The sequence below is a fragment of the Pectinophora gossypiella genome, chromosome 16 (genome assembly GCF_024362695.1).
Source record: "Pectinophora gossypiella chromosome 16, ilPecGoss1.1, whole genome shotgun sequence".
NCBI classification, from domain to species: Eukaryota; Metazoa; Arthropoda; class Insecta; order Lepidoptera; family Gelechiidae; genus Pectinophora; species Pectinophora gossypiella.
The window spans coordinates 9,280,706-9,304,653 of record NC_065419.1 but is presented as its reverse complement, the minus strand read 5'-3'; the positions used below and the strand labels follow the sequence as shown (position 1 = coordinate 9,304,653).

General features: G+C 35.1%; 1 protein-coding gene across 1 annotated transcript in view; it reads left to right on the top strand.

Moving 5' to 3' along the window:
- The first annotated feature begins 1,735 nt into the window (after positions 1 to 1,735).
- The window catches only part of LOC126374063 (cGMP-dependent protein kinase, isozyme 2 forms cD4/T1/T3A/T3B), a 140,602-nt gene continuing 118,389 nt past the window's right edge, over positions 1,736 to 23,948 (top strand). The window contains exon 1 of the mRNA XM_050020509.1: positions 1,736 to 2,101. The gene's annotated coding sequence lies outside the window, so the exon portion shown is untranslated. The remainder of the gene's footprint in view (positions 2,102 to 23,948) is intronic.

Sequence of the window (23,948 nt, the reverse complement as noted above, 5' to 3'; positions counted from 1 at the left end):
AATTGTAAAACAGTTATTATTAGCAGTCTTATTTAGACCACTCCTACGCACCTTTTATATTCGCCAACGCATTTTCTGCTGATACTCGTATAGTGCCCAGCTTTATCCGGTTGAAGTACCTTACACTAAACAATGATATTTTTACATAATGGTAATAACAACTGTAACATAATTAACATCGTCATTTAGATCATTGACCGGGAAATAGGAGTACTCTAGGTTTTTTACGTTCCTCTCTCTTCTCGAGTATTTTTTTTTATAAGTACGTGATTCTTTTGAATAAATCCTCGGAAGATTTCCTATTATACCGGCCTATTTGGGAATAAATGTTTATAACATGAGCACAAAAACAGTGTCAAAGAGTACCTACCTAAATATGGAATGTGAACCTTCTGCCTTCAGATGCAAAAAATGTGTTTTAACGCGTCATCGCAGCTTTGTTTCTAACTAATGATTGCATGATTTTAGGGTCACGGTCGCTATCTAATTCCGGGATGAAATATACTTTTATGTTTATCTATTTCTTTATATTTAGGTAAATATGTATGTTGAGTAGTATTTCTTCAGGAATCTTATGCTTTTCCTAAATCCGGCGGACCCATCATTCTCCTGCCCTTATTCCGGTATGTATTCTTCTATCATCAGATTAGTTCGCCAGACTATGCATGAAAATAGTTTGTTTTAATATATCTCGTCTTTATATTATAATTGTTTAAAATGAGTCGTTTTCCTCCAAGTTACGAGTATCTTACTTAATGTTTCCTCAATTCAAATGGCTCCGGTTGATATTTTTAGTTGTATTTTAAAAGTGACATAAATTATATTAGATACCTATTTACTTTGATAGTGCTATTAATAGATATATTTCATGGAAAATTATCTCATTTATGTAAAAAATATGTAAAAATATAATGAAGTTGCAAAAAAAGAAGACTAAAAGAAGACTACTAGTGTAAGTTTTTAATAATTAACTGTTTGTTATTTTTGTAATTTCGCTTAATATTGCCTTAATACTTTGAAATTACACTGATGCATCAATTAATAATAAAATAATCTAATTTTATTAATAAATGAGTCAGTACGCCATCTAGCGGTGAGTAGCTTATTTACAAAAGTTTACCATTCGGTTGCTGTTCTGTTATTGAGTAACCTTACCACGGTCTTTGAAATTTAGAAATTATTGAATTAATACATTCTAATTTGCATCTTAGATGTTAAAATAACAGAGTACGACGTATATTTATGGAGCCTATAAAAAGTAGGTAGGTAGGTACCTAACCTACCTACGTTAGCTCATACATAATTAGGTGTTTATAATCTATCTTATTACATGAAATTGAAATCCACGTTTCACCTTGTTTATTTTAAGTAATTAAACTGCCTATTGTTAATAATGTTGATGAATGTGAGAAATGTTTGTGCATATACCTAGATAGGTAGTTACCTATCTACTTTTTAATGTTAGCAACGAGGAAACTATTGTATCTACCTAGATAGAAACGTATAGCTATTTATACTTATGTTGGTTAGGAAGTTATTGGTATAAATATACACGGAAACAATCGAATTACTTTCTACAATCGTAACGACTGATAGCCATACTTTAAAATTTCCAACGAATAATGACGTAGAGTTGCTGTGTACATTCATTCATATTCACAACGCGCCGCGTTTTTATTTATACCGTATACTTACCGCTTATCGGCGCATCATGCCATGGTCCGACAGTGTTTCTGTTTAGTTGCCATACGGGCATCAGAGTAGCAGCCCGCATTCGTCGCTCGCGGGTGCTGCCCTCTGTCGGCCGTTCTGTCTCCAGTGACCTTGGCGCGCCGCGCGCCGTTCATTGGCCGCAGGAACCAAGACTGGTTGCTTCTGCCCACTTCGCTCCCTAAACTATGCCATTCGGGCAACACCGACGCGCAGGATACCCTCCCTGTCCGTACCCGTAGCAGGTGGCACTGTCATCGCGTCACCTGTCAAAACGATGTGACGTTAACAACCGTGCTCCTAATCATAACCTAAACGTGCAACTTTTTACATTATAAAGTGGAAAAAACTATTGTTGATAAGATGTGGGAGCCGTTACGATGCGGAATCGGTGAGTTGTTGTTCGGCTGTTGTATATATTAGTGTCTAATTTAAGGTTATGTAATTAGTTGTTGTGACCGGCTCGCGGAGACGTGTACGTTGATATTCATTTACATTACAGCAGACAAAGACGTGATCTCTGTGATTCTATAAATAGAACGCAATGTAATGGCGGTTAATCAGCAGTTTACTCGCGGTTCAAGCCCTTGCTACACTATCGTACGATGTTTACTGGGGTTTACTGTTACAATCATGCAGGAATTTCGTGACACTGCGACGATGTTTACTTAAACTGCGCATTAACTAACCGTTGCCGGTGAATTTTATTGCGATGACAAAGTTTGCTAGGCTACTCCTATTTTCTAAGAATTGTTTTATACTGCCTAAAAACGCATATAAGCAAGAATCTTTTAAAGTCGTATGAAATTCATTATCTTTCCAATAAGAATCTGGCAATGATAAATCAATCATTCAAACTTTAAAGAATGTTAATGAGAACCATGTTACTGAATCGCAACGATTTAGAATGCTAAATCAACACAAACAATTATTATTATCAGCGATAAGAATCATGAAAAACAAGCTATTTTAGATAGTTCCAACTAAAACCAAGGTTTCGTTTAATCGGGATTCTGGTGATAAAAAATACGTACCTACTTATTGAGTAGGTACCTATCTATCTAAACATGAAACCTGATAGTCGAGTTTAGTGGCCGAGAAAATAACTATTGTTTACTAGTTACAGTTGAGTTTATATTCAATATATTGTCAAGAAAATGATAAAACATGGAATGTTTTATGCTGCTTATCGCTCCAAAAGATCACATTATCGACGTACTATAGGCTATAGGTTGGTAGCCTGTCACTTTTAGTAAGTATTAAACACTTCGTTGTGTATACAGAGTTTTTATCTACTATAGGTAGGTACCTAACTTTACACAAGAATTTCTCGAGTTTTTCTTGAAACATCCAAGTTTTAAAAATAAATGTTATTGTTCTAAGGACGAAGCTTTGCCCATTTACAAAGAAGATTCTTTTATAAATTCCCAAGATGAGTCCTTGTAAAAATTCTGAGAAAGGGAATACGTGGGTGCTCAAGATGACAATGGATGGACGGGACTAAGTTACCAAGAAGCAAAGGACGCATACAATTTCGAGAAACTTTTATTTAATGATGACTTCTTTAAATCTGAAAGGATAGAATAGTCCTGAATGTCACTTAACGACTCAAATAACGTACTCTAGAAGCTCAATTTTCACCGTATCGAAAGGTTACATTCAGTTAAGCTTCCAGATCAAACAGACACTATCGTAATCTAATAATGTGTCTTGAATGTAGGTAGTAGCAGATAATAACGAACGGATTCTAATCATATGACAGGTGAAAACCAAATCGATATTATCTTGACGTCACAGCATTTTAGTGGGTACTTCATAAAGTGCCAAAACGTGATACACTTAACTGTGCGAAATCACGTCAAAAGTAACACTTGAAAGATATAAATAAACTATATTTTACGCATTTGTATGACAGACGGACCAAGAAATGTTTAAAAATAACTCTACAAGTAATTTTACGTAATTAATAATTTAATGGCCCTTGACTGATGTGACCCTAATACAAATATATCTTAATTAAATACGTTGATAAGAATACGACTAAAGGCTACTATGATTTAAACCGTCGCCGCAATTATAATAATGTACGCTATTTACAACTTATTTACAAAAGTAACTTTATTTCTCTCGTCGTATTTAATAGGCCCACACTATTACCAATATTATATATTTTAAATAAAAAAAAAAACACTTTTGCTGCTATCATATCTTCATTGCCAAATATTTCAATAAGTAAAGAGGTCTTGCTTCTTAAATGTTTCTAGTAAACAGAAGGGAAGTGGTCATCACCATGCCGATTTTCTTTCAATACGTTGCATAAGACTATCTTATTGATGATACTTTTATATATTATGTGGTACCTAGTATCAGAAACTCCATACGGATCCCATGCCGTGATATGTTATTTCTGGCTTAACCAATATGATACTACCTCTTCCTAAGCTCTGTAGAAACTACTATAAGTAATTCCGAACTAAACTAGATTTCCCTTCGGATTGAAGGCCACGACAATACAATGCTTAGTAATGCTTGGTTTTTTATTCTATATTAATTGTGGACTAACTAAGGTCACTGTGTCGTTTACGATCCGATAGATTCTGATATTGAATTTAAAAATAGCTTGACTCTACGAACTGTTATCAAGGCTCATTCGACGATGCGTCCAGTGAATGAAGTTTAATTTTAGAATCAGATTTTTAGATTGCTTTTGAGCAAAATTCTAGCTATAAGCTTTTCTGTTTCATAAAATGACAGTAATAAGTTATTACTAATTACTAGTTATTACTAATAATATTTAAACAGGTAGAACAATAATACACTTTTAAATATGAAGTATGGCTCATGTATGACTCCTGGTCTTGAGATTATCGTTGCATGGCTATTGCTTGCAACATCTACCATAACGCTTACCATTCTGGACACGTATTAGAAATCATTCAAATTGACACACATCAGGTCTAAAGTGATGAATGGTTTATAGAAATTGTCACTATACATTATTAATCTTATGCCATCGACACCAAAAATGGCTGCAGCGTACCAATAGGAATTTTGGTTCAGAGTCCGTAAAGCGCTTGGGGAAATCAATCACTAGTATTTCCTTTTTAATAAAACCATGTAGCATTTACGGACCCTATTACTTTTTAAAGTGGCCACTTTTTGCTGAGTCCACTGCATTGTCAGATATTTGCAATCCCTCTCGCCAGACTGTTACACAAAAACCAGATTCTTTAAATTTTCGTGCCCCTTCTTTGTGCCTAATAAGCACGTAGAATTTCGCTTTTCTTGTCCTTCGATGTATGTCGCCAATTTTGGTATATATGAATAATGCAACTATGCAAACTGTACAGTGTAATTCTTGCTTTGCGCGTGACTAGATTGAATATGAACTGTTGAGGTACCACCGTGTATCGAATGGCAAACAGGTCTTATGTCTATTACAGCTTATTCTAATATTGCAGATTATGAAACGAAACGTTAGAACAATGCTAGAATAGCATTAAAGGCATGCGAATGCCTATATTGAAGTTTACGGTCATGCGCTTGACCATTATTGTTTACGAACTTTTGAGTTTGCACCGTAACTAATTCCTGAATTTGTGTTGTAATAACCGGAGATAAATCTGTATCTTCTTTCAATAACAAGTAATAATCGTCAGTATTCTGCACAAAAGTAATATCAATATAAAAGAAAAATGTCGTATCTATGAATAGTTAGAGTCAAATGCATTAATATAAGTACATACATATTTCAATCGACAAAATACATTTGAATTTTATGACATCAGATACCTATTATTGAGGTATAATATATATTTTATCTTTACAGCAGCCTCATTTATATGTAGGTATAAAATATTAGGTTGGTTCACATGTCAAGATAGGTGCCAGTTTTGATTGAAATCACATTCGCATGATTTATAATGTTGATATTGGATATAATATTAATATTGAATTAAATTTTGGTATTATTTCCGGATACTAGGCCGGAGCCAGTAAATACGAATAATTTATCTTTGACCTCACTACTTCTCAATTTTGCGTCAATGTAGGTTAATCGTAAATAGCTATATAAACTTTAACAAAAAGCCCCGACATATATTTGTGCAAACAATATAACTTTACCGTTATATTGTCGTAAATTTCAATACAATACGAAAGTGTGTGGTCCACTACACACCTTCAAAAGTTACTCATGCCTCAGAGGATTGGGATACAACGAATTTTTGTTTTGTTTAGCACTTTTCTTTGCTTTGCACTAGTATGCTGTTATAACATCCCCAGAGTAAATTAATACAAAACCACTAGGAATCATGTTGTTGTCTTCGTTGACACACAGCATAAACATAATATAATTTGTAATATCTTGTCATTATATATTTTATTTTTTTCCGCAGCCTTTATTTCCGTGGCACTTAAGAGTACTTAGCATTTATGTGTTTTCTGCTTTTCTTCGTTAGTCTTCTTACTGTATAAATAACATAATTTTATTGGTAACCTTTATTTGTTATTATACCGTAAATAATCGCCCACAACATGTTCAAGAGTTGCCCAATCGAAACATTCGCGATCACATGCCAACATTGACTTGCTGATTTTCGACACTGTAATGTATTTCCTTCACGTATTACTAACGACGTGTCTTGATATCTCCTTAGCAACCAGCTCTTTTTTGAGTTAAAAAATACTTTCACATGTCAATCAACCTTATTGCTACTTATTACATGTAATAATTCTCCTATTTTCATGCAGTCCGCTTATCTGACCTGATATTGACAAGTCCGGTACTTTTATACAAGCTCATAATAAACACAAATTGATACAAGAATTGTTGTTATTTACTGTGCCAACAAAAAGTTTCTCACTCAGCATGATGTCGTAAACAAGTTGTGATACTGACATTCTGGCAAATCAGCGTGAGTCTTATAAAGAAACAAGATACAACTTCTAAATATAAATTATTGTCATGCTGTCCCACACTGCTGAAACTAGGCTTCTGCTGTTTTCTTTCACTCTCCGATTTTATTTAATGTGACTCTTTCCTATTTATTTTATCACGCCATCTCTCGTACTTTCCACGGCCTACTACTACTTCCAGAAACTACATTATATCCTTATTAGCCTGACACATTTAACACTATTATTGTACACACAAAGTTGTGTGTGTATTCAATCCATTATATATTTTTTTTAAGTAAGTATTGGTTGATATTGTTTTGGTTCGCTGTATGCAAATGAACACTTTTAGTTGTTATTTCCTCTTATATTTTAAGTAAAATGTATAAAAGAAATCAACACGAGCTAATTGTCTTTCATCTCGTCTAGCTTTACATTAAAGTCTATTAGTACGAGTAGTAGTCTTAGTCGGCTTTACATTAGATTCGGTCCAATAATTTACACCACTTCGTTTTATAACATTTCCTATTCTCTAGTAGTAGTAGCCTAATAGTGGTAGACCATAGTCTTTAACAAACTCATGTTCGTTCGTTAGTGGATGAGTGAGTATTTAGTATACTTACCCTAATTCTATAACAGGCATTTTGTAGAGTTTATCTGCTGAACAACGTAATGCATAAACCCTTCGATTTCAGTTGTTGATACTGTTATTAGCCGTTCATTTAAGACTAAAGCTTCGGATGGGTTTAAAACTTTGGCTGTTAAGAATTTCGTGACTTCAACATTTTTGTAATTTATTACCTTCATGATTCGTTACTTTCTATATTCAGGTAAGTTTGACCTTGTACGTAAACTTTTTTTGCCCAAAACTTACTAATTCTTATCATCAAGTCACGGGAAGGAGGCTTATTACCAGTAGTAAAACGTGTATCATGTTTATGTATTCACTGAACGTTGTTGGAAAATCCAGCATCAATATGAATCGGCGTCTTTGTACGGTTTTATCTACGGGTATCTTAGTTTATAGATAAGCTGTTTGTCTTAGTTGCGGAAAGGAATATACCGTGTTTTCTTGTTAAAGTTCTATTTACTAAAACGTATCAAGATAAAGTAAGTAGGTATATTTAACAGAACTAAGATTTTCTGAAAAACAATATTTGGATTATTATAGTACACCTTTGGATTATTTCCTTGATAAAGAAAGTTCACATGCCAGTCAAGATAATCTCAGGCAGAGTTTCCATAATATTTTTTTCTTTTATCGCCATACACGTGTAGCTAAGTTTAAACTACTTATAAAAAATTCAATCACGGGGCCCATCTATCGTGGGATTCGAACCTTGAAACGTAACCAATGGTAGTAGACCAATGGACCAAATCGGCTCAAAAAACTGACTCGGTGTCACGTATCTGAAAGTTTTGTGCTCGGAAAAGCAATTCTTCGATAAAAAGTATCTCTTGCAGTCTATCACCATACTTACCTTAGTTAAAATAACATCTTATCTTAATATTAATCTTTGTCTCTCTTTCTTTATAATATCATCTGTTTACATAATTATATCTATTTTGATATTTTAAACAAATCGTCTTAGAGAAAATGCACGCTCTGTTTGCCAGAAAGCTGGCATTTGTCGTCGTCGTAAGGAATTTAAAGAACGATAGGTTAACCAAACAAAAATATAGGTCATAGCCAGAAGAACGAGGGCAATATATTACGTATAAACACGTCTGCTGCTTTAAAAAATCGCATTACAGGAAGAGGCTTATCTAGGTAAAGGCAATTGGCGGGGGTTATCGTTTAGAGCTATCTCTTCTACAGATGAAGGAATTTGTGTCGATGACAAAGCAGATCATGACTTTGCTTAGCTAGGTAGTAGGTAGTAGGCAGTGTATTGTAAACCTCTGGCCAGAGGAGTTGATGTTCCTTTTCCGACATTTCTAGAGAGCTAAAAAAAAAGCTAAATAAAAGAAAGCTAAATTCTCCAAAAAAATATGATAAACGTAACCTGAACGTTCTTGTACATTTAAGTTTTTACTGAAAAAGTGATTTTCCACATCTTCTCCACACCAAATAGCAGTGGGATTTATGCATTAACTGGCATACCTAATTATTATTCTTACACAACTCATGCGTATATTCAAATCGCATATTTTTTACATTTTATTGCACATCAATATTAAATTAAACAGACTGACCAGTAACATTAACATCCTGTGTCCAAATGAAATTGGGTTTTATGATTTTTACAACCATTGGTATTAATCATTTTGCCAGTGGTTGGAAAATTTTCGAGCGGTGGGAAATTTCTATAAAATGATATAGGTAACTACTATTTAATTTAATTTTACATAATTATCAACACGGCTATTTACTTTACACCGGGAAGTATGGCCAGTTGCCAGTAGAATTGTACCGGGTTTATCTAGTCAATATCTTATTCTGGCCCTCTGACAGATTTGTCATTGATTGAGCCATAAATTGGTGTAATTTATCGCTTACTTTGCCTTCATTATTTATTATTTGGTCGTGGAAATGTCTCAGCAATAATGGGTGTTATGTAAATTGTTCTCGTATAAACATCTCGTAGAAAGAAAATTGTTCACATTACACATACTAATTTTATTTACACGCTTTATTATCAAATGTTAAAATAATGTGAACACTTTATTCCTTTTTGTCTTTTTCAATTTATATAATCGTTAAAATTTACGTAATATTAAATGCACGTGTTTTTCTGACGAAATTTCTACCTATAAACATTTTAATTAACCCATTTATGCATAAAAAACGGTAGCCATCCCGTACTGTAACGACCAGCTGCTAATCAAAGCAGGTGTTTGTGTTCTACGTTTTTTTATTTTCTGTCAATCCAGAATAGAAACAACATTTTTAGATTTTGTTTTTATCCCTTACCAAAAGCATAAGTGCGTTACCAGCTGTGTTATATTAAACTGATAATCGTTAAACTGAGATTTTTATAGCAAATTATTGCATGTAACGGCGTAACATCGATAACATACGCTTTTTAGTAAGATAAATAAACTTAGAGAACCAATATGCTGTAGAATAAACAAGATAAATGTGGATTATCGATTCGCCAGCGGTAGGTAAATTGTTTGTTACGTAATAAATTGGGGAATGATTGGACTGGTTACATCTGCATCATATTAATATGTGTATAAGACTATCGTCGTTGAGGAGCTCGGTGGCGCAGCGGTAAACGCGCTCGGTCTGCGATTGTTGAAGTTAAGCAACTTTCGCAAAGGCCGGTCATAGGATGGGTGACCACAAAAAAAAGTTTTCATCTCGAGCTCCACCGAGCTTCGGAAGGCACGTTAAGCCATTGGTCCCGGCTGCATTAGCAGTCGTTAATAACTATCAATCCGCACTGGGCCCGCGTGGTGGTTTAAGGCCCGTTCTCCCTATTCATTCATAGGGAAGGCCCGTGCCCCAGCAGCGGGGACGTTAATGGGCTGATGATGATGATGAAGACTATCGTTGGCTACGAGAGTTATACATAATAATATACCTTCAGCTGACTTTTGACCCTGTTTAGTACATACTATATTAATGATGACAGTTTATGGAATATGAAATATCATGAAACACATACCATATTCATCTACATAGACTTGGTAAATAAGTGTTTATTAGATGTAGAAATGTAATCATGTTTGCTAGCATATTGGTACAAGAAATTAACACTTATCTTATTAACCAATCTAGGTATATTAATGTGCTAGATGACGTCATCAGTTGGATACGAATGTCGCAATTTGCCCATATAAAGGTATATTTTATGTATGTGGTAAAACTGCTCACGATTATGCATCGTTTGCTCATTGACTCTTGCCTACCTACAATCTGTATTTTCTTAGTTGTCTCATTTATTAGATAATTATGCCAGTGTTATCATTATACACAAGATATACATTATAGTAAGATGATCCGTGTCTCGGAAGGCATGTTAATCCGTTAGTCCCGGTTACTACTTACTGTCAGTCGTTACATGAGCCAGGTCAGGGGCGTTTAGCGGCTCAATAATAACCCTGGCACTAGGGTTGGTGAGGTTGGTGATCCACCTCACAACCTACACGATAGAAGAAGATTATACATACATACATATATACACTCACGCCTATTTCCTATCGAGGTAAGTAGAATGTGGGGGATGCAAGAGGAGTAGGAAGAGGTGTGAAGGTCAGGATCGAAGCAAATGGAATTCCATAGTCTCTACTTACCCTGGTGGGTTTATCATTCTATATTCTATTAAAATTTCATATCATTGGGAAATGATTATGTAATTACTTTCATTCATTCATATAAACATGATTGAAGGTACTTTAGTCATCCATTTCCCTAATTGTAATAAAGATTATGCTTCCAAATGTTTAATTCTTTTCCATTCGATGTTTTTTTTTCGAACGGAAAGTTTAGTATTTCAGTCTATTTTAATCACATTGTTACAATATTATCTCCACATGTTGACCTGGTATAGTTTTAGGTAAAGTATATCGTATTAAAGTGAAAATAAAATTGTTAAAATACTAATCATGTCATCGGTAACTATAAATATTTTTTTTCTATAAAGTTTAATTTCATAATCATGCATAATTTGACAATTAGTGCCGCTCAGCAATTTAATTCCCTAAACTTTTGAATGTTATTTGAAAAGTCCTATTCTCGTAAATTAGCAAATTATACTTTGAAACATATAAATAAGAATATGCTAAAGGTGTGTCCACATAAAAACATTTACAAATAACAAATCATTTAGTTTTAATGTTAAACATGCTTAGTGCAAACAGCGGTAAACAAAGACATTGCTTTAACCTTGATTGCGTTTGATTTGCTTCGGTTACGTTATTCTCACAACTACAACAAATAATGTACACAGATGTTGGAAATTTTCATTCAACAACACCCTTAGTAATAGCGAAAACATGCCTACTTTAATCATCATCATAATAACGGCCTCCGTGGTCCAGTGATTAAGCGATGTGCTCACGATCGCGAGGCCTTGGGTTCGAATCCCGGTGGGGACATATCAGTAAAATCACTTTGTGATTTATGGTTTGGTTAGGACATTACAGGCTAATCACCTGATTATCCAAAAAAGTAAGATGATCCGTGCTTCGGAAGGCATGTTAAGCCATTGTTCCCGGTTACTATTTCCTGATGTAAGTACGTAGTCGTTACATGAGTCATGTCAGTGGCCTTTGGCGGCTCAATAATAACACTGACACCAGGGTTACTGAGGTTGATATTCCACTTCACAACTCACACGATAGAAGAATCATCACCATCATTTAATTTAAGAGCCACGCTCTTGTCGGTGTACCATTCTCCATTCTTGTCTAACAAAGGCCAATTCTTTCACTTCCTTACAGGATACGTTCTTATGTCTATTTTATTCGACTGGAATGATTGTGAAAATCCTCTACAAGCGGAATTCTAGGGCTTCTAGGCATAAAACCTGTCGGTTCTAGACAGTGACGTAATAGGTATGTTAATAGTTGTTCAGCTATCCTAACCTTTTTAAGCGTTCGTACATAACATTAACAACGGTTGATTGCGAAGCGACATCATTCGGTTTATGTCATTTCAAAATTCCGGGTTCTTCTGATTAGGTCTATCGTGAATTGAGGCGAGGTTTACATCGAATATTTGATTTAAAATAAAATCTGTTTTGTCGTAAGTATTTACCTTTTTGGATTTAAATGGCAATGCGTTCTCTTCCAGTTCTTCCAGAATGGCTGGTCTGTACTTAGTGCATATAAAAGATTACTTACGAGTAGGTAAAGCAAATGTGAAAAATACTCAGTTAAAATATTTTTCCATATTAGCAAATAGCATATGCATTGGTCTCACTTAAAACATCGTTTTGCATATTGCATACATTAACGAAGCCTCGTAAAACCGATAAGTATTTAAATTTCGTTCCATATGTACAAGGATCAAGTGATAATATACACCGAACGCGAATTACTTTAGATACCAGCGAAATGTTCCACTTGAAAAGTAAAGTTAAGCATACATATTCGATGTTGGATATTCGACTTTGAATGTTAAAGTTTAAAAAATAAAATTTGCATGTTCTAAGACTTGGAATATTTCAAGATTATTTTCTTATGGACCTGATGCGGTCATTCTCATTTATATCTTAAATGATTTTGATAAAATGTAAAAAAAAAACTTTTCCAAATGTACGAGCCCAGTTCGAGCGACAAATAGACTTCTCGTCAAAAATTAAAAACATCTCGCAAGTTTATGTTCCGTAAGGATTATCATTATTAGGAATAAAATCAAAAGACATTTTCAGCGGGCCATTACTTAAAATTCTTAAATTTTGAGTAAAGTCGTGTTATGGTGAACAGAAATTGCAAGCAGTTTGAAATTTTGCTGACTATAGGAGGTTTTTATTGAACTCAAATAAATAAGGTAAATAGGTAGTGACTAAAATTGATAATCCAACTGGACGTGTTACATCCGAGAATGACTCATTCAAAATATTGGTCCAAAATGTACACAAGCTTAGACCGAATTACATATTTAAGGAGATCGCTCCTATGAAACGTATTCGCTATTCCCTCACATAGTTACGCTTGCTCATAAACCCTCACGGGGTAAGCAGATGCGTATGTTATCAGAAGACAACTTTACAAATATATCGCGCAGCGGCAACTTACGGTCTTTGGAATCAGCAAATACATTACCAATTAACTTGGCATTTACACTATTATTACATTTAGTACTGTATGCTTACACTTTACTCTTTTTTCTTTCTTCATTCCTTCTCCATATCGGTCTACGATCAACCATACCAACACTGTCTTCAACGAGTTTCTCTGGTAGACATTTTATCTATTTAAATGTTTGCGAGGCGCCACTCCCACGTAAGTTCAACAACTTAAACCCAACAAAACAATGTGGTGCAACTATTTTCATTCTCAGTGTTCTATATTTGGAACGGAGCTCAAAATGTGACCAGTTTAGTCGAGTTATTCTAGTTGTCGCTATGACCATCCCTGGAGTTCTATATATAGAACCGTTTATTTAGTCATGCATGGATGTTCACACCGTGGTACCATCAATGGAACTTTATTGTTGTTTGAAAGAGGAAAGACGTATTTGACGCTACAAGGCTATCGAACGACCCGATTAAGGGTTATACCTCTGGTTGTACTCTCGTTGTAAGTTTGGATTGGAAGAGTGAGATCCGTGATACAATTCTCACTCTGTATAAATATACAGAGTGAGAATAGAAATGTGCATTGCAACTCATCCTGTGTAGCATTTGAACAAAATGCTATAATTAGAATGTTATAGTAGCGTGAAATGAAAAAATAGCTTGTAAAATAAATTAGGTAATAAAAAGATTTTTTCGAAAAGTTATTTTGGGATAAATAGATGTATAATTTATACATAATTTATTTATAAAAAAAAATAACGCGGAACAGTTCGTACCCATACTGGTTTAGTTTTAGCATAGATTAAAAAAATATATTCAAATTCAAATTCAAAAATATCTTTATTCAGTAGGTAACATAGTTACACTTTGAATCGTCAATTTTTACATAACGAACGTCTCATCCGCCTAAAACTACTGCAGCTTCTCACAACCTGTATAGCCGGGGAAAAGAAGCTGCAAGAAAAACCTCGGCACAGGGCCCTAGACGTTCTTTAAAAAAATAAAAATAAACATAAAATATTGATTGAGTAATTTAGCTGCCTAGTATCAGTTCTCAGACAGTTAATCCCATACAACGTATAGAACGGATATTTTCCGGCCCGTACCGATTCGTATCCGGGGGCGGCTGGATCTCACTTATGGCAGTAAGCCGTTAAGAAAAAGGGAGCGCGCGCGGACTATCTGACTGTCTCGCTCGTACTCACGCGGTAAGGCGGCACACGGTGAGTACGAGATTTTTGTATGGAGTGTCCGAGCTGTAGTTTTAATCAGAGGTTTTGAGAACATTATAATGTTCAAACTTGGCATTGAAATGACACGAAATATAGTTAATAATATGTGCCTTTGAATACCATTATTATAATACATAACATTATAATAAATCTGTAGAGAGGTCAATTCTGTACATTAAATATTTTTTCAAAATAACTATCAGGGGGTGATAAGTGGTCGATACTGATGCCAAAAATGCAATCAGTAAAATTTTTGTCTGTCTGTCTGTCTGTCTGTCTGTCTGTCTGTCTGTCTCCTGGACAGGTTATAGTATACTTTTCATCACGCTACAATCAATAGGAGCAGAGTAGTGAAGGGAAATCCTTTTGTATGAAAAATCTAAACCACTCAAGTTAGACGTTTGAAATTTGGCATGCACGTACCTTAGATACCGTAGAGGTGCACTAAGAAAGGAATTCCCGAAATTCCTACGGGAACGGGAATTAGCGGGAAAATCCTTTTGTATGAAAAATCTAAACCACTCAAGTTAGACGTTTGAAATTTGGCATGCAGGTACCTTAGATACCGTAGAGGTACACTAAGAAAGGAATTCCCGAAATTCCCACGGGAACGGGAATTAGCGGGAAAATACTTTTGTATGAAAAATGTAAACCACTTAAGTTAGACGTTTGAAATTTGTCATGCAGGTACCTTAGGTACCGAGGAGATGCATTAAGACAGGAATTCCCGAAATTCCCACGAGAACGGGAATTAGCGGGAAAATCCTTTTGTATGAAAAATCTAAGCCACTCAAGTTAGACGTTTGAAATTTGTCATGCAGGTACCTTAGGTACCGTGGAGATGCACTAAGAAAGGCATTCCCGAAATTCCCACGGGAACGGGAATTAACGGGAAAATCCTTTTGTATGAAAAATCTAAACCATTCAAGTTAGATGTTTGAAATTTGGCTCGCAGGTACCTTAGATACCGTAGAGGTGCACTAAGAAAGGAATTCCCGAAATTCTCATGGGAACGGGAATTAGCGGGAAAATCCTTTTGTATGAAAAATCTAAGCCACTCAAGTTAGACGTTTGAAATTTGTCATGCAGGTACCTTAGGTACCGTGGAGGTGCACTAAGAAAGGCATTCCCGAAATTCCCACGGGAACGGGAATTAACGGGAAAATCCTTTTGTATGAAAAATCTAAACCATTCAAGTTAGATGTTTGAAATTTGGCTCGCAGGTACCTTAGATACCGTAGAGGTGCACTAAGAAAGGAATTCCCGAAATTCTCATGGGAACGGGAATTAGCGGGAAAATCCTTTTGTATGAAAAATCTAAACCACTCAAGTTAGACGTTTGAAATTTGGCATGCAGGTACTTTAGTAAACTTAAAGCTTAGTTGCAACAGGATATTACAAAATTCCCACGGGAACGGTAGTTAGCGGGAAAAAACATTTGTATGAAAAAATCAAATCTAAATAAAAGGAGAAACTGACTGACTCAGTGACTGACATATCAACGCATAGCCTGAACGGCTAAACGTAGGCATTTGAAATTTAGAAGGGACATAGCTTAGGTACCGTAGAGGTACACTAAGAAAGGAATTCCCGGAATTCCCACGGGAACGGAAATTAGCGGGAAAATCCTTTTGTATGAAAAATCTAAACCGCTTAAGTTAGACGCTTGAAATTTGGCATGCAGGTACCTTAGTTAACTTAAAGCTTAGTTGCAACAGGATATTGCAAAATTCCCACGGAAACGGGAGTTAGCGGGAAAAAAACATTTGTATGAAAAAATCGAAACCGCGTAAGATAGATGTTTTCAATTCAATTAATTATTTATTGCATTCCATGTAGTACAATGGGGTGTTACATAGGCATAGGAACTAAAACATGGACCCTGTAGGGCACAGCATAGTTGAAGGGAAGAGAGGAAGTGTGTATTAAAATTAAAACTCAATGAACAATCAATTAAAAAAAAAAATCAATTCAATCAATTAATTCAATCTAGCATGCATGCATACCTTAGTAAATATAAAGTTTATTTTTGGCTGTATTTTGAAAAATGGGAGTTATTAGGAAAAATATTGTATGAAAAAATCTAAACTGCATAAGTATGCACTCCCACACACACAAAGATCTCTCTCTTATATAACACGCCACGCGGACGAAGTCGCGGGCAAAAGCTAGTACATAACATAATTATGCGATTATTGGTTAATAAAAATCATTTTATAAATTATTAATTCGCATTAAAGCCGATCTGTGGAGTATGGTTTTTAAGACTAAGGGAGGCATGTGCCCAATAGTGGGGCATATACAATATGACATTTATTTTTAAATTACCTAAAAATTAAGTAAGTACTTATATTAAATTAAAAATATATTTAATTTTGTAAGGTCAGCTTAGACCACGGGTGACCAACCTAATCATTATTATTATCTTAACCGCTGAACCTGAGGTACGGAAAGTGAAAGAAGAACATAGGATAATTTATCATAGTTTTCATCCGGGAAATCACCTTCTAAGGGGATTAAAAGGGGATGGAAAAAACGCGACGACCAAAGTCCAGGCGGTTAAAGTTGGTCACGGGCGAAAAGCAAGTAGCTTATAATTAAATCCGTCTTTTGGTCACGAAATAGTCTTAATAGAGTTCTAAGTCGAAGATTATTTTATAACAAAGAGGAATGCTCGGCCAAACGAACGAACGACCAATGGGGATGATCTGTCACCATGCGGTTCAAAATTAGTGTCGAATTCGAAATTATTAATTCAAAATATTTATTTATACAATTACACGTGTCTCGATAGTTTTACATATTTGAGTGATTTATATTCTAAACAAAGGTTTATAATGAGTATTGTTACTGCTATTAAGAAAATTTGACGTCAATGACCTACTAGCAAAGACTGAAGTATAGATAATATATACATTTACCCCAAAAACAAGATATACTATTTACCCAAAAATTATCGCTTGAATCTACGTATTGTTCGTTTCACCTGAAATGATGATACAGCTGGGCATTGTCTAGACAATTTTGTCGCTTACCTAGGTAATCGTGTTACACCTTAGCTCAGCCCCGATACTCCATCCATAAATCTCATTCTTACTTTGTGCCGCCTTAACTCGTGCGTGGGAGCAAGACAGCCAGCGATAGCGGGCTCTTTCACTCCTTAACAGCTTACGGTTTGAATAGGCTAAAGTGCTCCGTTCGCGGGGGTGAGGTAAGTCAAGCTCATTCCAAGCTCGTAGGTATTGGGGCGGGGTGGAGTGTTCCTTTTACGCGTTTATTATATGACCTTACTAGGTAATAAAATATAACTTAACCTAAATACATTTCTTGTATAGGTAGTCAGGCTTTTTTCTAAATGTCTGTATTTAAAGTTGCATACGACAATAATTACATTAATAAAATCACAACAAACTATAAAAACCTTATGCTAATCAGTTGCAAATGCAGGTCTAAAATAGTTTTCAAGGTAACACTTCAGTGCTTATGTACAATAATAGAACAGAGTCGTTTTTTAACCATTTGGCTATAAGACCGGTGTATTGAAAACCGGTTTACGGTAAATGTATGGTCTACCGGTACGAATGAGTTATATAAATCGTGATAGACCAAATCTGCTTAAGGTTTAGAAAATACAGGCTGTTAGTGACATCGTAACGAAATCTTTGTGGGATGATTCAGACTTTTATTCTGAGTAGTTATCAAGTGGAATTTTCCGTCGCAAAAATATGGAACTGAAAATAATTTAAAAAGGCACGAAAATGTCATGAATTTTGCGACGGAAAATTTCACTTGATATTAACTCAAAATCATGGTTTGAAACTCCCCCTTAGTTTTCGTTACGTTGTCACTAACACCATGTATTATAACTTCATCGTTATAAAAGTTCAGTACATTCTTTGATTCGTCAACAAATAAGTACAACATTTTTTTTTAAATCATAATTAAACTTACTTACGGAGGAATATAATATAATAGAGATTGGAGCCTAAATATGGCTATCATTCCCCTTTTAACAAGGGAAGAAAGACTAATAAATGATAATAGCAGGTTTAAAATTTAGTTCGCGCCACGATAAAAGTCCACGAATTTTAACGGAACTACTTAATTGAAAAGAAAGAATAATGAGAGACTTTCTAGGACACAATGTTGCCTTCGTTTAACCTTCTAAATTCATGGATAATACGTTTACGTTTTATCTTTGTTTTTGGATATAAATGTTGACCCTTGTTATTACACCCAGCCATTAGGCAGCAACATTATTCTATACCATATCTGATCCAAATATCGAGCAAGTTTTTTTTTTTAGATTGCTTCTGCCATTAAGTACATTATATTTTTGAATAGTGATGTATCTGACCAATGAGAAAATCGGTAATTTTTCACGTTAAATATGTACTTACGGACAGATTTTTTTTTGGGAACGTTAACTGGATATTCCCTCGTTCTAAGCAGAATGGAACACTAGCGCTGCGACCGCGGGAGTTCTGCGGGGCGCCTACTTATATTTTAAACGTAGTATTATCTTTACGCTTCATTTTGTATTTAGGCAGCCTTTTTTTAGTTCTCTAGTAGGGTCAACATACGCAACGTGATAAATTTTTGTCACGGTCATTTTATCTATTCTGACGATATAATTATGTCGTTTTGTCGATTGCTGCTAATATGTGAACCCAAATAAGTCATACCGTTCTGTCAAAATACGAACAAAATCACGTGACACGTATGTTAGGGAAAAAACAAACTTATTGATTTCGTCATTTTTTTTTAATTTTATCTCGTTGCGCATGCGCATGTTAGCGCTGCTGGCGTCTACCTCCAAAATTATTTTCTTATCGTTTAAGAGGACAGAGGTACACATTTATAAACCAAAATAAACTTAGGTACTTATACCTACTTACTTATATATTTTTATTTCATACACTTGATAGTTTTGCACCGCTTATTAATCCGTTAGGGACAGTACCCTAAAAACTCGTTGTAATAAAAAGGAAGGAATGCCCAAAACTGGTTTGTACGGGTGCGTCAGAGATTATATTAGTTTTTTACGCATTTTCGGATTCAACAGAGATATACGAGTAGTATAAACAACTTCTCATTAATTAATTACATTTGGGAAGTGTTTTTCTATGCATTGTAGATTTTGTAATGAATATTTTTAAGTGTTGAAAATGTTGAAACGCTATTTAAATAGTGAGTAAGGATCGCTATTTTTGAAAAAAAGGAAGGAATGTCTTAACTCAGCTTATTAGCAGTTTATAGCACATATTATTTATGGTCATCAATTATTATTATTATTACTAGGCCATTTGAGCCGTGGTAGCCCATCAGCAGGTTCTACCAGCAGTATGATGGTAAAACGCTTGCCTCTCACTTTGAGGTTGCAGGTTGGAATCCAGCACAGGCCATAACAAATGATTGTCGAATTTGTTTTGGAATCCATGTTTCGATCATAAATGATTATCACGTGTTCAGCGGTGAAGGAAAACATCGTGAGGAAACCCACATACACCGAGAAATGCGTTTTTGGAGGAATGTGACCTAGCCTGTATTGGGCTGGTTTTCCCTTCGCGGGTTGGAAAGTCAGACAGGCAGTCGCTTCTGTAAAAATCCGGACCTGTCAAATCTTCAGCTTAGGTAAGATGACCCTGTGAAAAACGGGATAATGCTAGGGGGATGTGAATAATAGGCCCACTCCTGGGAAAAAACCTCCCCCATGTCTTTCAATTAACCCACGACTTATGTCCGTTCTTCCGCGAGCTCTCTCCAGTCCCATCGATAGTAGTATGATTGCTTAGTCACGATCGTCACGGCATATTTTCATCATGGGTCATCAATAATAAATATCAATCAGTCTTTGTTGGCGGACTTTTCCTTTATAACAGTTTATCAGTAAAAGTACAAAATCTCACGGCAACCTTTAAAATGAGACTGATGTCTTGGTTATTCGAACAACAATTTTATGACATAAAAGAGCTTATGACAAAACAAGTCATAAGTAATTGACAAAATAAAATAAGTAATATATATTATTGTTATCGATAATAAATACATACATAATTATTAATAGATGAATAGTGTGAATAATACAAAATATTATTCTTGGTATAACGGTGTTTACTCCTATTGACATTGTTCATTTTTATTTTTTTGTATTCTACTTGTAACGGAATGTTATAAATAAATTTCTGTATTTCTGTAATAAAAACGAATATACTTTACTGTAAGTACTAAAATAAACAACTACAGAGGTATTAGAGGCGTAATCAAAGAAATACTAATATTATGTATAATCAAACTATTGACTAGTTTAATTGATCTGTAATTGATCAGTAACTTTTTACTAAACGTCAAAACAAATGACTATAGAATTTGTATGAAAAGGCAACCTGTGACGTCATAGAAATATGGGATAGAATGTCGCACTTATTGTTATTTTTTTTATTAAAATTCATTAATGTAAGTTAAATAGAAAAAAGAAAACGTTTTTGTCACCTTTAGAGCTGTCTTTATTTAGCAATCAGAATTGCATAATTTATCTTTGACCTAGGAAACTACCAAATTAGCAGCCCTACCCTAGGCCCTATATTACTTACGCATGATGAACGGTGTTATGGCAATTTTATCCATAATCTGCTAGATTTACCTCAATCGGTAATTGGCTTATGACTATTGTAATATAAAAAATAATTTAAACTGTTTATTATGAAGCTGTTGGTTTGTGAGTGAGTGAGTGATGTGATCCAGCTGATTTCGGCTACAGCGACTGTTTCAAATCCGACGTTCACGTGCTCCCATGTGGCTTATATTGCCAATCTTATTGGAAAAGATCCTCGCACATAGCGGGCATGTGAGCACACCAATTAAATATGTATAATTGGTCGGGCCGCAGGTGGTCGGGCTTTCAATTCATCGCGCTTGGCGTCAAGCTCTAAGCGCCGTCGATGTTCAAAGTCATGAACTTTAGTGTGAACCAAAGCTCTCCATTCCGGACCTTTACCGGTTAGCTTTTCCCAATTTTTCATGTGCCGCTTTAGGACGCCTTTGACCCTAAGGAGTAGTCCGCCATGCTTGCGCTTGCCTTCCTCAAGTTCAGAATAAAAGACGCGCATAATTAAATAAAATGTCGTCGGACCACCACACCGTGTCTACTGTCTGACCGTTATGACAGCACTAGGTAATTAATGTTAATATTATTTTTTTCGAAAGCCGAGATTGTCAATCCAATTTATGATGTTAACAACTAGAACGATGTTTGAAGAGTTGTAAAAATATGGTATTCTGTTTCAATTATATTAGCAAGATGAAGTGATAATGGGCTGGTTACAGGTTGAATAACCAACAAAGGTTCTCGGTTCTCGAGTGGAGACCGCATCTTTGAACACGTAGTGTATGTAGGATGTCCATGGGTTAGTTGCAGTGACGACATCCATAAGGTGGCTGGCAGCGGCTGGACGATAACAGCCGAAGATCGAGCTCAGTGGCGTGCCATAGGAGAGGTCTATGTCCAGCAGTGCACGAGTGTAGACTATAAGAAAATAAGATATGAGATTTTAATAAGATTATCCGTTAGTTACTCCTAACTTATCATCCCCTAGCATTATCCCGTTTTTCACAGGGTCCGCTTACCTAACCTGAACATTTGACAGGTCCGTTTTTTTACAGAAGCGACTGCCTGTCTGATCTTCCAACCCGCGAAGGGAAAAACCAGCCCAATACAGGTTAGGTCACATACCTCCGAAAATGCATTTCTCGGGAATGTCGGTTTCCTCACCATGCTTTCCTTCACAGCTGAACACGTGATAATCATTTATGATCCAAACATGAATTCGAAAACAAATTCGACAATCATTGGTTTAGGCCTGTGCTGGATTCGGACCTGCGAGAGAGAGAGGCAAGCGTCTACCAACTGGGCTATCACGGCTTAAGTTATTCCTAGGGTGGTATTAATAAACTAGTCTCAGATAAGACTGTTCTCAAGATCATGCTCAAGTCCCTGTTTTTATATAAGAACTGTCAAATTGTCATGATCTTGAGGGCAGTCCCGAAGCTGAGATTAGTTTATTAATACCAGCCTTAAACTAATAATTTTAGAAAATAAATTTGACTCGCCCGAATCCAAGTTCAAAATTTCTCACGAAATATTTGCGTGTTTTCAAACACTTTATTTGAAGTGCGCACGTATGGTATAATTGAGTACAAATTAGCGTCGAATACAGCGCAGCCCTGTATTATTGGACATTAGGGCTTGCAAAAAACACATGCGTTTATTATACAGGAAAGACACACGGCTCGTGGTGTCTGTTAGCCTGTCAATGACTTTTTGTAGCCTTTACGCGTATGAAAATAAAAACCAGAATGCCGGAACCTGTTTGTAATCGGTTTTGATATGAGACCTTTTCTTATAATGATAATGAGCAAAATACTTGCATATGGTTAGAAGCAGTGTGGTATATTTAAGTTCGTCTTATAGTGTGATTAACAGGGTCTGTAATAAGGTAGGAATTATCGGAGAATATTGCCTATGCGGTAGGTGATGATAAACTATGTCTTATAATGTAGGTAAGGTACCCACCTACTATCTGTCGTGAGATGAGATTGCCGAGATAATGTAGGTATAGGATGGTGTGTATTAAGCATAGTTTACAAATATATTTTAGTTATTTTATACAAGTAAACAGTTAATAAGCTTTTTATGTATTCTATATACCTACCTAAGTGAGTAGATGATACTTTTGTCATTTCCAAAATATATTAAAATAAACAGTACGTACCTACCTACATAATAGGTACCTACCACAATCCTTCGCGTCATAATAAAATGCAGTTATTCCTTCTTTATAATGAAATATCTTATGTCAGTCAATCATTTACTCATTCCGAGTAATCGTATGAATAATACAAATTATATTTAGCAATATTTTTTAAGATTTTCCGCCACCTATCTGTTACTGAAGAAAACTTACAATGTGAATAGTTTTGCTACTCGACGCTAGATGGCGCTACGCTGCCAATCATGCAGTCTGGTTATTTAAATCGGCAACATATCACGGGCTATATTGAAAGCAATAAGTTTAGCACATAAAAAAACCCGGGAATCAATTATATATTGAAATTAAGTGGTATATTAATATCATACTTTTATCGAGATAGATAAAATCTTAGTAGGTAGTATATAAATGTGACATATCTATCACAACAGACGTCAAAATTTATCAGATAGATCTTTAAATTATTTATGTCTCGTTTCTCGAGATTAGGTTAGGACAAAGTTCGGTATTTTTAACGTATCAGGTTAGTACGTAGTAAATATTAATACCTATTATTTAATTGCCTCAACTACTTCATAACCCTACAAGGGCTGATAACAAAACAATGATAAATTTATAAAATTCTTTCTTTTTCAGATTTAAATTAGTTA